Here is an 11,858-nt window from a genome sequence, read left to right as displayed (position 1 = left end):
TACTCCGATTCCATCGTAATCTGGCGTGGAAGACCGTGAGGGTCACTGACACACGCAAACAAGAGTTGGGTGTGTTTCGTCCATGTTGGCACATACTCACAGTACAAACCTGAGGTATCGGTTTGGGGTGTGACATGCATTCAGTAGGTGTTCCCTTTCGCAAAGCCATGCAACATCAGGATTTTTTTCACACGCTACAGTATGGCACACAAGCACGCCTGCAAAATTTTGGTGCGTTTCGATACTCGATGCATTTACTACGATTTTCTCCGTGAAAATACTCAGAAAACGTCTCCCGACGTGACGCAACTTCCGTTCGTACTCCGATTCCGTCGTAATCTGACGTGCGAGACCGTGGGGGTCACTCACACGCGCATGCAAAAGTTGGGTGCATTTCGTCCATGTTGAATACAAAATATAAATTAGTGCATGAAAAATACAAAATATGCAATGATTTTTTTAACAGCCGGCGCGCGCGGCGCAAACTGCCGGACTAGGCAGGCGACCCACGGCGGCCACTTGGGCGCCGTTTGCGGCACACACGTTACGGGCCATGAAGGCCGAAAATCCACGGCGGCCACCGCCCAACCTGTTAATTGTTTAGTCCCACATTACTTTTGAACACGCGTATTCACCTGTTTATATATCGTTCTCTGCGTACCGTATTAATTCCTTTAATATTGCGGTCTTTCCTCATGAGGATAATGTGAATGATGCTCTAGCACTCCATAATCATGAAGGGTCACAACAAAAATTCACATTAATCTTATGTGGTAAATTCGCCAACACTACAGGAATTTTTATTCTCTTTTTTAATATTTACAAATACAATACTTTTTAGACACATTATTTTTATATTTATTAAAAAAAAGTTCGCCCATAATGGCCTAAAAGGCACGCGGGCTCGACCCACGACGTGCATGGGCCAAAGCAGGGGCGGCCCACGGCGCGCATGGGCGAAGAGGTGGCGGTCGGTCATGTGTGCGCCTCTAGTGGCGCCAACCGCCCACAGTGTTGTGTTTTTAGTCCCACGTTGCTAGTTTTCACGGCTAATAACGTGTTTAAATAGCTTCATCCGTCTACAACATCAAATCTTTAATCATGGTGGCCATACCTCATTATGCTTATGTACGTTCTGCTATGTCACTTCACAATTATTGTGGACTGATATAGCATGACCTGTATAAGTGTTGTAAGGTATGACTATCCGCGCTTAAAGATTTTTTTTTGTACGTCCCGACGGAGAATTTTGTTACATCCTTCAAATTGCGTATGGTTATTCTGTGTGGGTGTGCTATTCTGTGTGGGAGTGGGCATACTAACTCACATGCAAAATTTCAGGCTGTTCTGAAGATGTCAAAAAATTGACTTCCTTCTCCGTAGACCGTTCGGGCAGGAGAAAAGGCCCTGTCCGAAAACAAGGTATTTTTCGACATCCTCCAAATGAACCCAATTTTTTTCCATAGTCTTGTACCATCATGAATAGGATGCATGACAAGTTTCGTGGCTTTTTGCAATTTTATGAATTTTCTATAATTTTTTCGGTTGAAACCCTTTAAATGCTGACCGGACGTGACGCAACGTGCTCTTCGTATCGACTAAACGAAACCATCCATCGTACCAACCCCCGCCCCTGCGCCCTCGACCGCTCGCAGGCGCGCCTTCCAGCGGCCCACTAGGCCTACTGAAATCGGTCCACCTTGCCAGTCAACGCGCAGCGCCGCGAGAGGCCGCTCGCACGCGCACCTTACAGCTGCCCACAGAAATCGGCCCACCTAGGCGGTCCACGCAGCGCCGTGACAGGCGAGCTCTACCTTTAGTCCCACCTCGCCTGCCGGAGCTCGCCCGCACCAGCTTAAATAGCGCGCCCCGCCCTACACCGACGTGATCCGAAGAAATAGACCGCCTACTTTGTCTCTACGCCACCTGGTTGGGCCGGTGGGCCTTGCGGGGCCGAAAAGCGTTCCCTTTCGCCGATCGGCTTGATCGGGAGCGACTTACTAAGCCTCGCTCGGCTCCGGGGCGGCGTTCTTTTAAAAAAAATCTTCTAACTTGTTTTGCGAATATTATGTCAATTTTTTATTGTTTGGTTTTATATTTACTTTTCTAGTTTTCATACGGGTTTTTTCAATTCAAGTTTAATTCTTTTCTGATTTTTTTATTTTTTACAATACAATTTTTCTTTAAAAAAAACTCTTCTAACTTGTTTTGCGAATATTATGTCAATTTTTTATTGTTTGGTTTTATATTTACTTTTCTAGTTTTCATAGGTTTTTTTCAATTCAAGTTTAATTCTTTTCTGATTTCTTACTTTTTACAATACAATTTTTCTTTTTAAAAAAATCTTCTAACCTGTTTTGTGAATATTATGTCAATTTTTTATTGTTTGGTTTTATATTTACTTTTGTAGTTTTCATAGATTTTTTTCAATTCAAGTTTAATTCTTTGCTAATTTTTTATTTTTTACAAAAGCACTTAGTCTCAGGCTTAGGTCCAGACTTGGGCTTCTTCACTTGAGCAGCAACTTGCTTGCCGTTCTTCTTGAAGTTCCTTTTCTTTCCCTTTGCCCTTTTTTGAAACTAGTGGTATTGTTAATCATCAACACTTGATGCTCTTTCTTGATTTCTACCTTCATCGATTTCATCATCATGAAAAGCTCGGGAATCGTTTTCGCCATCCCTTGCATACTATAGTTCATCACGAAGTTCTACTAACTTGGTGATGGTGACTTGAGAATTCTGTCAATCACTATTTTATCTGGAAGATTAACTCCCACTTGATTCAAGCGATTGTAGTACCCAGACAATCTGAACACCTGCTCACTGCTTGAGCTATTCTCCTCCATCTTTTAGCTATAGAACTTGTTGGAGACTTCATATCTCTCAACTCGGGTATTTGCTTGAAATATTAACTTCAACTCCTGGAACATCCATATGATCCATGACGTTCAAAACGTCTTTGAAGTCCCGATTCTAAGCTGTTAAGCATGGTGCACTAAACTATCAAGTAGTCATCATATTGAGCTAGCCAAACGTTCATAACGTCTGCATCTGCTCCTGCAATAGGTCCGTCACCTAGCGGTGCATCAAGGACATAATTCTTCTGTGCAGCAATGAGGATAAACCTCAGATCACGGATCCAATCCGCATCATTGCAACTAACATCTTTCAACACAATTTTCTCTAGGAACATATCAATATAAACACAGGGAAGCAACAACGCGAGCTATTGATCTACAACATAATTTGCAAAATACTACCAGGACTAAGTTCATGATAAATTTAAGTTCAATTAATCATATTACTTAAGAACTCCCACTTAGATAGACATCCCTCTAATCCTCTAAGTGATCACGTGATCCAAATCAACTAAACCATGTCCGATCATCACGTCTGCATCTGCTCCTACAATAGGTCTGTCACCTAGCGGTGCATCAAGGATATAATTCTTCTGTGCATCAATGAGGATAAACCTCAGATCACGGATCCAATCCGCATCATTGCTACTAACATATTTCAACTTAGTTTTCTCTAGGAACATATCAAAAATAAAACAGGGGAGCTAAACGCGAGCTATTGATCTACAACATAGATATGCTAATACTACCAGGACTAAGTTCATGATAAATTTAAGTTCAATCAATCATATTACTTAAGAACTCCCACTTAGATAGACATCCCTCTAATCCTCTAAGTGATCACGTGATCCAAATCAACTAAACCATAACCGATCATCACGTGAAATGGAGTAGCTTTCAATGGTGAACATCATTTATGTTGATCATATCTACTCTATGATTCACGCTCGACCTTTCGGTCTCAGTGTTCCGAGGCCATATCTACATATGCTAGGCTCGTCAAGTTTAACCTGAGTATTCTGCGTGTGCAAAACTGGCTTGCACCCATTGTAGATGGACGTAGAGCTTATCACACCCGATCATCACGTGGTGTCTGGGCACGACGAACTTTGGCAACGGTGCATACTCAGGGAGAACACTTTTATCTTGAAATTTAGTGAGAGATCATCTTATAATGGTACCGTCAATCAAAGCAAGATAAGATGCATAAAAGATAAACATCACATGCAATCAAAATATGTGACTTGATATGGCCATCATCATCTTGTGTCTTTGATATCCATCTCCAAAACATCGTCATGATTTCCATCGTCACCGGCATGACACCATGATCTCCATGATCTTGATCTATATCAATGTGTCGTCACATGGTCGTCTCGCCAACTATTGCTCTTGCAACTATTGATATCACATAGCGATAAAGTAAAGCAATTATTTGGCGCTTGCATCTTATGCAATAAAGAGACAACCATAAGGCTTCTGCCAGTTGCCGATAACTTCAACAAAACATGATCATCTTATACAACAACTTATATCTCATCACGTCTTGACCATACCACATCACAACATGCCCTGCAAAAACAAGTTAGACGTCCTCTACTTTGTTGTTGCAATTTTTTACGTGGCTACTACGGGCTGAGCAAGAACCATTCTTACCTACGCATTAAAACCACAATGATAGTTTGTCAAGTTAGTAATATTTTAACCTTCTCAACGACCGGGTGTAGCCACACTCGGTTCAACTAAAGTTGGAGAAACTGACACCCGCTAGTCACCTGTGTGCATAGCACGGCGGTAAAACCAGTCTCGCGTAAGCGTACACGTAATGCCGGTCCGGGCAGCTTCATCCAACAATACCGCCGAACCAAAGTGTGACATGATGGTAAGCAGTATGACTTATATCGCCCACAACTCACTTGTGTTCCACTCGTGCATATTACATCAATGCATAAAACCTGGCTCGGATGCCACTGTTGGGGAACGTAGTAATTTCAAAAAAATTCTACGCACATGCAAGATCATGGTGATGCATAACAATGAGAGGAGATAGTGTTGTCCATGTACCCTCATAGACCGAAAGCGGAAGCGTTAGCATAACGCGGTTGATGTAGTCGTACGTCTTCACGATCCGACCGATCAAGTACCGAACGCACGGCACCTCCGAGTTCTGCACACGTTCAACTCGATGACGTCCCTCGAACTCTGATCCAGCCGAGATTTGAAGGAGAGTTCCGTCAGCATGACGGCGTGGTGACGATGATGATGTTCTACCGACGCAGGGCTTCGCCTAAGCACCGCTACGATATGAACGAGGTGGATTATGGTGGGGGGCACAGCACACGGCTAAGAGATCCAAGGGATCAATTGTTGTGTCTATGGGGTGCCCCCTGGACATGTATATAAAGGAGTGGAGGAGGGAAGGGGCCGGCCCTCTCTATGGCACGCCCTAGGGGAGTCCTACTCCCACCGGGAGTAGGATTCCCCCTTTCCTAGTAGAACTAGGAGCCCTTCCAAGTAGTAGGAGCAGGAGAGAAGGAAAGGGAAAAGAGAAGAGAAGGAAGGAGGGGGCGCAGCCCTTCCCCCTAGTCCAATTCGGACTAGGCCTTGGGGCGCGCGCGGCCTGCCTCTCTCTCTTTCCCCTAAAGCCCAATAAGGCCCATACACTCCCCGGCGAATTCCCGTAACTCCTCGGTACTCCGATAAATACCCGAATCACTCGGAACCTTTCCGATGTCCGAATATAGTCATCCAATATATCGATCTTTATGTCTCGACCATTTCGAGACTCCTCGTCATGTCCTCGATCTCATCTGGGACTCCAAACTACCTTCAGTACATCAAAACACATAAACTCATAATATAACCGTCATCAAACTTTAAGCGTGCGGACCCTACGGGTTCGAGAACTATGTAGACATGACTGAGACACGTCTCCGGTCAATAACCAATAGCGGAACCTGGATGCTCATATTGGCTCCTACATATTCTACGAAGATCTTTATCGGTCAAACCGCATAACAACATACGGTGTTCCCTTTGTCATCAGTATGTTACTTGCCCGAGATTCGATCGTCGGTATCTCAATACCTAGTTCAATCTCATTACCGTCAAGTCTCTTTACTCGTTCCGTAATACATCATTCCGCAACTAACTCATTAGTTGCAATGCTTGCAAGGCTTTTTAAGTGATGTGCATTACCGAGTGGGCCCAGAGATACCTCTCCGACAATCGAAGTGACAAATCCTAATCTCGAAATACGCCAACCCAACAAGTACCTTTGGAGACACCTGTAGAGCACCTTTATAATCACCCAGTTACGTTGTGACGTTTGGTAGCACACAAAGTGTTCTTCCGGTAAACGGGAGTTGCATAATCTCATTGTCATAGGAACATGTATAAGTCATGAAGAAAGCAATAGCAACAAACTAAATGATCAAGTGCTAAGCTAACGGAATGGGTCAAGTCAATCACATCATTCTCCTAATGATGTGATCCCGTTAATCAAATGACAACTCATGTCTATGGTTAGGAAATATAACCATCTTTGATCAACGAGCTAGTCAAGTAGAGGCATACTAGTGACACTCTGTTTGTCTATGTATTCACACATGTATTATGTTTCCGGTTAATACAATTCTAGCATGAATAATAAACATTTATCATGATATAAGGAAATAAATGATAACTTTATTATTGCCTCTAGGGCATATTTCCTTCAGAGTATATCTACTTGATGAAACACAAGTATGAAACATTTGAAAAGTTCAAAGAATTTCAGAGTGAAGTGGAGAATCATCATAACAAAAATAAAATTTTCTACAATATGAACGCAGAAGTAAAATATTTGAGTTACGAGTTTGGCCTTTAGTTAAAACAATGTGAAATAGTTTCACTACTCACTCCACCTGGAACACCATAGTGTAATGGTGTGTCCGAACGTCGTAATTGTACTTTATTAGATATGGTGCGATCTATGATGTCTCTTACAAATTTACCACTATCGTTTTGGGGTTATGCATTAGAGACAGCTACATTCACGTTAAATAGGCACCATATAAATCTGTTGAGACGACACCGTAGGAACTATGGTTTGGCAAGAAACCTAAGTTATCGTTTCTTAAAGTTTGAGGTTGCAATGCTTATGTGAAAAAGTTTCAACCTGATAAGCTCAAACCCAAATCGGAGAAGTGCGTCTTCATAGGATACCCAAAAGAAAATGTTAGGTACACCTTCTATCACAGATCCGAAGGCAAGATATTCATTGTTGAGAATGGATCCTTTCTAGAGAAGGAGTTTCTCTCGAAAGTAGTGAGTGGGAGGAAAGTAGAACTTGATGAGGTAACTGTACCTGCTCCCTTATTAGAAAGTAGTTCATCACAGAAATCTGTTCCTGTGACTGCAACACCAATTAGTGAGGAAGCTAATGATGATGGTCATGTAACTTCAGATCAAGTTACTACCGAACCTCGTAGGTAAACCAGAGTGAGATCCACACCAGAGTGGTATGGTAATCCTATTCTGGAGGTCATGTTACTTGACCATGACAAACCTACGAACTATGAGGAAGCAATGATGAGCCTAGATTCCACGAAATGGCTTGAGGCCATGAAATCTGAGATGAGATCCATGTATAAGAACAAAGTATGGACTTTGATTGACTTGCCCAAATATCGGCGAGCCATTGAGATTAAATGGATCTTCAAGAGGAAGACAGACGCTGATAGTAGTGTTACTATCTACAAAGCTAGAATTGTTGAAAAAGGTTTTTGACAAGTTTAAGATATTGACTACGATGAGAGTTTCTCACTCGTATCTATGCTTAACTCTGTTCGAATCATGTTAGCAATTGCCACATTTTATGAAATCTGGAAAATGGATAAACAAAACTACATTCTTAATGGATTTATTAAAGAAGAGTTGTATATGATGCAACAAGAAAGTTTTGTCAATCCTAAAGGTGCTAACAAAATATGCAACCTCCAGCGATCCATCTATGGACTGTTGCAAGCATCTCGGACTTGGAATATACGCTTTGATAAGTTGATCAAAGCATATAGTTTTATACAGACTTGCGGTGAAGCCTGTATTTACAAGAAAGTGAGTGGGATCACTACATCATTTCTGATAAGTATATGTGAATGACATATTGTTGATCAGAGATAATGTAGAATTATTCTACAAAGCATGAAGGAGTGTTTGAAAGGGGTTTTTCAAAGAAACACCTCGGTGAAGCTGCTTACATATTGAGCATCAAGATCTATAGAGATAGATCAAGACGCTTGATAAGTTTTTCAATGAGTACATACCTTGATAAGATTTTGAAGTAGTTCAAAATGGAACAGTCAAAGAAAGAGTTCTTGCCTATGTTACAAGGTGTGAAACTGAGTAAGACTCAAAGCCCAACCACGGCAGAAGATAGAAAGAGAATGAAAGTCATTCCCTATGCCTTGGCCATAGGTTCTATAAAATATGCCATGCTGTGTACTAGATCTATTGTATACCCTACACTGTTTTTGGCAAGGGGTACAATAGTGATCTAGGAGTAGATCACTGGACAGCGGTCAAAATTATCCTTAGTGGAATAAGGATATGTTTCTCGATTATGGAGGTGACAAAAAGGTTCGTCGTAAAGGGTTACGTCGATGCAAATTTTGACACTCATCCAGATGACTCTAAATCTCAATCTGGATACATATTGAAAGTGGGAGCAATTAGCTAGAGTAGCTCCGTGCAGAGCATTGTTGACATAGAAATTTGCAAAATACTTACGAATCTGAATGTGGCAGACCCGTTGACTAAACTTCTCTCACAAGCAAAACATGATCACACCTTACTACTCTTTGGGTGTTAATCACATAGCGATGTGAACTAGATTATTGACTCTAGTAAACCCTTTGGGTGTTGGTCACATGTCGATGTGAACTATGGGTGTTAATCACATGGTGATGTGAACTATTGGTATTAAATCACATGACGATGTGAACTAGATTATTGACTCTAGTGCAAGTGGGAGACTGAAGGAAATATTCCCTAGAGGCAATAATAAAGTTATTATTTATTTCCTTATATCATGATAAATGTTTATTATTAATGCTAAAATTGTATTAACCGGAAACATAATACATGTGTGAATACATAGACAAACAGAGTGTCACTAGTATGCCTCTACTTGACTAGCTCGTTGATCAAATATGGTTATGTTTCCTAACCATAGACATGAGTTGTCATTTGATTAACGGGATCACATCATTAGGAGAATGATGTGATTGACTTGACCCATTCCGTTAGCTTAGCACTTGATCGTTTAGTTTGTTGCTATTGCTTTCTTCATGACTTATACATGTTCCTATGACTATGAGATTATGCAACTCCCGTTTACCGGAGGAACACTTTGTGTGCCACCAAACGTCACAACGTAACTGGGTGATTATAAAGGTGCTCTATAGGTGTCTCTGAAGATACCTGTTGGGTTGGCGTATTTCGAGATTAGGATTTGTCACTCCGATTGTCGGAGAGGTATCTCTGGGCCCACTCGGTAATGCACATCACTATAAGCCTTGCAAGCATTGCAACTAATGAGTTAGTTGTGGGATGATGTATTACGGAACGAGTAAAGAGACTTGTCGGTAACGAGATTGAACTAGGTATTGAGATACCGACGATCGAATCTCGGGCAAGTAACATACCGATGACAAAGGGAACAATGTATGTTGTTATGCGGTTTGACCGATAAAGATCTTCGTAGAATATGTAGGAGCCAATATGAGCAACCAGGTTCCACTATTGGTTATTGACCGGAGACGTGTCTCGGTCATGTCTACATAGTTCTCGAACCCGTAGGGTCCGCACGCTTAAAGTTCGATGACGGCTATATTATGAGTTTATGTGTTTTGATGTACCAAAGGTAGTTCGGAGTCCCGGATGAGATCGGAGACATGACGAGGAGTCTCGAAATGGTCGAGACGTAAATATCGATATATTGGACGACTATATTCGAACATCGGAAAGGTTCCGAGTGATTCGGGTATTTATCGGAGTACCAAGGAGTTACGGGAATTCGCCGGGGAGTGTATGGGCCTTATTGGGCTTTAGGGGAAAGAGAGAGAGGCAAGCCCCCCCCCCCAAAGCCTAGTCCGAATTGGACTAGGGGGAAGGGCTGCACCCCCTCCTTCCTTCTCTTCTCTTTTCCCTTTCCATCTCTCCTACTCTTACTGTTTGGAAGGGCTCCTAGTTCTACTAGGAAAGGGGGAATCCTACTCCCAGTGGGAGTAGGACTCCCCTAGGGCGCGCCATAGAGAGGGCCGGCCCCTCACCTCCTCCTCTCCTTTATATACGTGGCCAGGGGGCACCCCATAGACACAACAATTGATCTCTTGATCTCTTAGCCGTGTGCGGTGCCCCCCTCCATCATAATCCACCTCGATCATATCGTAGCGGTGCTTAGGCGAAGCCCTGCGTCGGTAAAACATCATTATCATCACCACGCCATCGTGCTGACGGAACTCTCCCTCAAAGCTCGGCTGGATCGGAGTTCGAGGGACGTCATCGAGTTGAACGTGTGCAGAACTCGGAGGTGTCGTGCGTTCGGTACTTGATCGGTCGGATCGTGAAGACGTACGACTACATCAACCGCGTTGTGCTAACGCTTCCGCTTTCGGTCTACGAGGGTACGTGGACACACTCTCCTCTCTCGTTGCTATGCATCACCATGATCTTGCGTGTGCGTAGGAAATTTTTTGAAATTACTACGTTCCCCAACATTATATTCTCTCTCAACATGCACATATTCCAACTTAAATCATTCAAATTATATTTTGCTCAACATGCATAAAAAATACTACTTATATTATATATATTTAAAAGTATATAATAATCAAATACAATATATTAAATCTATTTCAATTTTTATTTAAATTTCATCAAAAAGTATTGCAACGAATCCATGTAGCAATTCTTTTGTTTGTTGCACATTAATGATGGGGCCCTAACACTGTAAATATTGATCCGAAGCCAGGTGAAGAAGTAGAGGAGGCAGAAACAAAATAAAACTGCGCCTTAAGTTGTATTTGCCATTTAAAACTTATATCATCATTTAGTTCTTTGATGACTATAAGTCAACCAGTTGAAAATACATACCGACCAATACACAAGATGATAAAAATAACATGCTTATTATTAAACTTTTTAAAGTTCTAGCCCGCGTATCGAGTGGGTCACTTTGCTAGTTACTTTAAAACAAGGACCAAGGGGTATTTATTACTCCTGATGTATCGATATAATAATACAAATACAAATCCCACCTTGCATGAAAAAATGTGAAAAACTCTTGTCGTTTGCACACTAAAATTTTTTAAATTGTGAAAACCCCTTGTCATCTGCACGTTAATTTTTTTCTTTTATGGATTAAAGTACTATGCGACCTTGCTTATTGATCCTAATAACCGATTCATTTCTTTTGGATAGCTCCTCGCTTACAAAACTTTAGGGCATTTAGAATGATTGACACTCTCTTGGGTAATCTCCCATGATTCATTTATCATGGGAGATGTGTTGGCATGTGGAGCGGGCTATTTGCCTAATCTTGAGAGATGTTAGCGGCTGAAGAGCCCTTGAAATGGCTTCAGACATGGAAATGGGGGGAGTTCTTTTGGAAACTAATGCTCTTATGCTGAAAGAGGCATTTGAAGATCGAGGCATCGGTTTTTCTTGTCTTAGTGCTATGGTTGATCTCTTGAAAGCTTTCAATGATGATGGGTTGATCCACTTGATCATGAGCATGCTGAAGAGGAGGTGTCCTTGCGCATCGAGGTCGGTGTGTATTGGGAGGTACGCTGCCACCACTCAACCAAAGTACCCACCTGCAACCGGCAATAGTTGATCCGATCCAGGATACCTGATGTCATAGGGTCCACGAGAAGAGGCAACGAAGAGGTGGGTCATGGTCTCCTCTGATGGTTCGCAAAGTAGACACCAGGGATGGTGTTTCAGGCCTCATCTCGCA

This window comes from Triticum dicoccoides, chromosome 5A, assembly GCF_002162155.2.
Source record: "Triticum dicoccoides isolate Atlit2015 ecotype Zavitan chromosome 5A, WEW_v2.0, whole genome shotgun sequence".
Lineage (NCBI taxonomy): Eukaryota > Viridiplantae > Streptophyta > Magnoliopsida > Poales > Poaceae > Triticum > Triticum dicoccoides.
This window is presented reverse-complemented; position numbering follows the sequence as displayed.